Source organism: Mytilus galloprovincialis, chromosome 5 (genome assembly GCF_965363235.1).
Source record: "Mytilus galloprovincialis chromosome 5, xbMytGall1.hap1.1, whole genome shotgun sequence".
Taxonomy (NCBI): domain Eukaryota; kingdom Metazoa; phylum Mollusca; class Bivalvia; order Mytilida; family Mytilidae; genus Mytilus; species Mytilus galloprovincialis.
Genome location: NC_134842.1, coordinates 94322494 through 94328794, shown reverse-complemented (window position 1 = coordinate 94328794; position 6301 = coordinate 94322494). Strand labels below are relative to the sequence as shown.

The window sequence follows — 6301 nt, the reverse complement described above, 5'->3', positions numbered from 1 at the left end:
TTATCTTTGAGTTATGTTTGTTTCTTCTTATACATCAAATGTTTTATTAAAACAACTTATTTCTTTGGGTTTGTGAGTCCAAGATTTTATTGTCGATTGTCAAGTATTTTTTTCTTTTACTATTTTCTCTTATTTATTTATTTGTTTGTTTACAAGATTGATCGTTTATATAAATATACAGTGTTAATTTCCATTGTTTAACCCAAGCGTACATTTTAGATAAATAAATTGAATGAAAACTACGTTTCCTAATTTGTGCATTGGAATTAAAAATTCGATATGCATCATTACTTTCTTTTGTTTACAACTCTGTCTTGTATTGTTCTGGTCGTACTATTTCAAATATTCAATTTCATGACTGTATCATGTGTATCCATAAGTTTACCATAGTACTATCATATGGTTGGGTTAAAAATTAATGGTAAACCCTTAGGCTAGTTTTTACTGTTTTAATGTTTTATCTTACCGTTTTAATTTCTTGACATAACTGCACGACTCGATTCTCAATTATATGTGTTAAGATAATCGTTGCAAAGAATCCTGCTCAAACTTTAGTGAAAGACGGGGTTAATCTTGCTTTGTTGCGAGAGTTTATATTCTTTGTTGAAGGCAATTGTAGTGACCTGCAATACAAGTTCCATTCAATTGAGTTTAGTTATTATATGTCTTGTGTTTCTGTCTCTGCCCTAGGTTTTCTATATGAGTCTATTGACACGAGAAACTTCATGTGAGCTTGACCTTTGCCCTCAATGTAAAACTTGTATATTTTGTTTGAATTAAATGGAGAATTAACTGTATGATTGGCATTCGTACCACATCTTCTAAGATATATTAGATACATAAGATATATTGTTAGTTTAGTGTACCACAATGACCCTTTTATCAAAATCCTTTTTTTTTCACAAGAATCTCTTGACCAGACTATGACTTTTTGACTCTTGACCTTTGCATATTGGATGTGTCTCTTGGTATGATTACCTTGACGTCAAGTCAGGAGTCTCTGGTTTTTGTTAGTCTTGTATATTTTTAATTGTAAGTTGATTTTATAATTTGAAGTTTGAACTGGTACACATTTTGTTAAGGGCCATCTGAAGCCCGCCTCTGGAAGAGGGATTTTCTCGCTTTGTTGAAGATATAAAAAAGAAGATGTGGTATGGTTGCCAATGAGACAACTATCCACAAAAGACTAAAATGACACAGACTTTAACAACTATAGGTCCCCGTACGGCCTTCAACAATGAGCAAAGCCCATACCGCATAGTCAGCTATGAGGACTCATAAATGGCTTTTGACTGCTTTCTGCTCTTTTGACATTGTTACTGTCTCTTTTACACATTCCACATTTCCATTCTCAATTTTTTAGAATGTTTGGTTCAGATGAAACTAACTCCTTTAATTTCCGTGAATATCAAGTAAGAAAATTTACTGCTTCAGTAGCATCATGTTCTGCCAGCTGTGATAGATAATGCAAAATGTTTCAATCATTTTACCTTAGATTTCATTTCATGGACATGTAGGTATGAATAGTCTGCTTTTACATCATAAAAATTCACACAGAAGGTATACGCATATCAATAAACTGAACTCAATGCTAAGAACCATTAAAGTACACTTAGACAGAGAGCTCAATCTAGTGAAACACTTTGTTAAGTTGGTCACATTTAACTTGATATCACTGTCTGTTACCAAACTGCACCGAGATCCTGAAAAAAAATGTGCAAGTTCAGTTTATTTAAAAAAGAATTCAATGGAAGAAAATAAGCTGATTACTGAAGTAAATGTAGAATATGTCTATTAATCACAGATGCCCCTGCTTGTGAAAAAAATTAGTAGACTTCCACATATATAGATGCAGGATTCGCGTAATTTTGACCGTTTTGTGACCATAAGCATTGTGAATAAGTTTCAAAACATTTGGCTGATGCAAATTAAAGTTAAAGAACAGAAACAATAGATTTAGCAGTTTTTCGATCTCAAGGCTCCGGGTTGACATTTGTATCATTGGTACTCGTACCACAACTTTTTACATATAAAAAAAACATGAACAGTGACGCCATCGTGACCCAATATTGAGCTTCACAGATCTGTGTTATGGGGTAATGTGAATCGCGTATAAGGTTCATAACATTTGATTGAGTCAGACTTATTTAAGACAAAGGAAACGAAATAGTCAGCACTTCTTATATTTTTTAAAGGGAATGATAACTCTTGAACGGTAAAATTGACACTTAAAAATTTCAAATTTGATTTTGTGTTGAGGTGGGGATCCCGCTTACATGTTCAACCCCGCCTTATTCGGTATGTATTTGCTTGTGGTAAGTCAGGAGCCTGTAATTCAATGAATGTCGTTTTTTATGTGTTACATACTTGTTTTTCGTTCATTTTTTTTACATAAATTTGTTCGTTTATTTTCTCGTTTGAATATTGTTTTACAATGTCATTTCAGTGCCTTTTATTGCTAACTATATGCGGTATTGACTTTGCTCATTGTTGAAAGCTGCATATGACCCATAGTTTTTAGTGTTTGTGTGATCTGGTCTTTTGTGGAGAGTTCTTATTGGCACTCATGCCACATAGGCGGGAGGGTTGGGATCCCGCTAACATGTTTAACCCCGCCTTATTTTATATGCACGTGCCTATTTTGTTTTTCGTTTATTTTTTGTACATAACTTATACCGTTTGTTTTCTCGTTTGAATTGTTTTACATTGTCATGTCGGTGCCTTTAAAAGCTGACTTTGCGGTATGAACCTTGCCCATTGTTGAAGACCGTGTTGGTGACCTAGGCTACATTGTATAATTGTTAATTTCTGTGTCATTTAGTCTCTTGTGGAGAGTTCTCATTGGCACTCATGCATCAGCTCCTTTTATATATTGTGTTTAGGTTTTGAAGTATTTGATTGAGGCAAACTAAAGTAAGAAGAGCAGAACCCGTTTTTATGGGACATTCGGGACAGACGGACTAGTGTAACTCTTTATGTTCCTAAATCATGGCGCCAACACAGAAGTTCTTACTATTGTGCTGGTGATACATATCCCACTAGCACTGTCATTAACACATGTACAATTAATTTTATTATAAAAATAATATTCAATCTTAATCTTGATTTCTTTATTTTTGGCCGAATGATTATATGCATGCCCTTCACAACGACTGAATGAGTATCAAATTTGCCAATTTATTGTACATTATATGTTATTCAGGTCTCAGACAGGGTATATACTATGACATTCCCGGCTTAGAGTTTATATCCCCTGAGCCGAAGGCGAGGGGGATATAAGCCCTAAGCCGGGAATGTCACAGTATATACCCTTTCTGAGACCTGAATTACACATATATTACGGATTACCCCTGACTTAATGTTAATTTCCAGTGCAGGTATTTGTTGACAACACATATATATTGAACTTTGAAACCCAACCTGATATGTTCGGCATACGTGAAGGATTTTCTAATTTGCTGTGAACATAATTTTATCGTGTATGTAATAATTTATAATAACACTTTTAACATCAAATTAAAGTATTAAAAGTGTTAATTGCGTGATTTTGTATCAAAAATGTATTATTGACTGAAGCACGTCATTATTTTCCCTCTGGGAACCTCTGACAGTCTGATAGCTTATGACTACGTCACATAGTAACCGGTGTTATGATGACGTTTTTGAGGTTCCAATTGGGGATAAAAACGTCGTATATACCCCGGCAGTTTCCTGAATATATACTGACATCTCTGTGTTGTTATCCAATCAGAAACCTCGACACATTTGTAATCCGTAATATAATTATACATTTTATTATATTTATAACTTTTTTTCCAACTAATTAAAGCTTACCAACTTATTGATTATAACTTTCCTTTATATGTCTTTTAACATTCTGTTTTGAACAAAAAGATTTCTAACATATACTTCACATGTATTTCTTTCAAATCTGACATTATTAAAAATCCATTAAATAAATTCAGTCGAACTTGATAATAAATGTGCAATCAAATATATATGCAAGTCGTCAACTGGTCAAGTGGCTAGATGCACATATCGTTAGCCATATAAACAACATGTCCTAATTGGGTGGTTTTAAAACTTCTAGCATAGGTTGATCCAGCGGGCGCCCCCCAAACCCTTTGTGGGGGAAATTTGGTTGATTATATAGGGAATCATTGAAGCATGAATGAAGCGGGCCCCCTTAGGAAAAGTTCTGGATCCGCCACTGTCTAGACATATTTACGTAAATAAGGGATGAGTAAAGGAAAAAAAAAAGAAAACAGCATGACTGAATTAAGGTGGTATGGGTGTCTTCCTCCATCTTGGATTGTAAAAAACAGTGAACCAAAGGTCCAGATGTTCTATCAAGTTAGCAAAATTTGATGCAGGAATGCAGATATTTAATATGAATTTTAATTTAAAAGTATCAATTTATAAGAATATAACTTATAAATATTAATATTTTTGCAAATGTTGATTATTTTTGTTTGTTTTTTATTTTTTTCAAATTGCCATTTTAAGGGGAGGTAACTCTAAAATAGTGCATTTTCTGAAGGATTCTACATGGAATTTTCCTATTTTGTATTTTAGCCAGAAAAAACTCGCGGTGACCCTATCTTTTCTTTTGAAATTCTCAAAGCATTGTCTGAAAGCTATCTTTTCCTTAAGTATTTAACAATTCTATCATTTTGTTTAGTTTCTAACCACAAAATGGTGTTTTTTCCTGTATAATCCTTACAAAATGTGTCATTTTGTCGCGTCCTGTAGCTTGAGAAAATGCGCGGTGACCTATTATTTTTATTATATATTTCAACATATATCAATAGATACTACGTTTTGGCAACGTATGAACAAATTCTATCATTTTTATTTTAGACTCCCATACCACCTTAAATAAAAAGATGTTCGATGTACTGTATACTTCGGTTTGTTTTAAAAATATATACGATGCTTTATTTTTATCTAGTTTTCTTATCAAAATAATTAAAATGAGAAAATAAATACCTTATAGCTTCCTTTACCGTCGATGCTAAAATGTTTAATGTTATAAAATAATTTTAGCGTCTTTGACCTACTTTACCTTTTTATTCGGAGACTTGCGGTTATCTTCTGTTACGTTCAACGGGAACATTAGAATGATCTAGAATAGAACCAAGATGGAACCAAGAGCGGATCCAGGGGGGGGGGGGCCTTCGTGGGAAAAATTTGGTTGATTATATAGGAAATCATTGAAGCATGACTGAAGCGGCCCCCCCCCCCCCCCCCCCCTGAGGAAAAGTTCTGGATCCACCACTGTCTTGACATATTTACGTAAATAAGGGATGAGTAAAGGGAAAAAAAGAAAACAAAATGACTGAATTAAATAAAAGGATGTTCGATATACTGTATACTTCGGTTTGTTTTAAAAAATCTATACGATGCTTTATTTTTATCTAGTTTCCTTATCAAAATAATTAAAATGAGAAGATAAATACCTTATAGCTTCCTTTACCGTCGATGCTAAAATGTTTAATGTTATAAAATAATTTTAGCGTCTTTGACCTACTTTACCTTTTTATTCGGAGACTTGCGGTTATTTTCTGTTATGTTCAACGGGAACATTCGGAATTCTCATGACTTTTTATACCTTCAATGTATTTTCCAAATCATTTATTTATTTAGTATATTTATATATAATTATTGCATATTAGATATTGTTCAGTGTATGTATTTTTTAAATGTATGCTGTGTTTGATTTCCTTTTATTTTTTTAAGTGTGTATTAGAATTATTTTTCATATGTAAGAAGATGACAGACAAACGACGAACACAAAGTAACAAAATAAGATAACATGACACCTTGAGCAAATTCAGCTTAACAGCTTGGTGCCACTTAAGGGCATACGATACAGTTTTGATGCTGTATTTACAAGTTCGTGAAAATTTGCATATAGGCTATTTTTTACCCGATTAAATTAAATAATTATGTAATAAAAAATATACCTTCATGTGCTACTTTTTGAGTAAAATGAGGTCGAAATTTTTTATATTTGCTCAAAATTCAGATTTGTTGCCGTAATTTCTTTTTCTAAAGAAAGACATCACTTTTTTGTTATAAAAGATATACACAAATTGTTTTTTGTTAAATAATCGGTAATTTCTGTATTTTATAAGTATCCTAAAAAATGATGCCTTTTTCTATTTAGAAATAACTCATGTAAATTTATCAAAGGTTCATGAATTGAGGAAAATACGTCATTATTTGCTGCATGCGTATCAAAATTAAAAAAAAATCCTCTATTTACAGTTTTATCAAATTTGGGTCACATAATTTCCCT

The 6301-nt window shown here is 32.6% G+C and overlaps 1 long non-coding RNA gene across 1 annotated transcript; it reads right to left on the bottom strand.

Moving 5' to 3' along the window:
* Positions 1-253: 253 nt before the first annotated feature.
* On the bottom strand, positions 254-5146 carry LOC143076761 (uncharacterized). Its single transcript, XR_012978781.1, has 3 exons — positions 4990-5146; positions 1491-1703; positions 254-623 (listed from the first exon to the last, which is right to left on the bottom strand). It is a non-coding gene; the product is annotated as an uncharacterized LOC143076761 (long non-coding RNA).
* Between the last annotated feature and the right edge of the window lie 1155 nt (positions 5147-6301).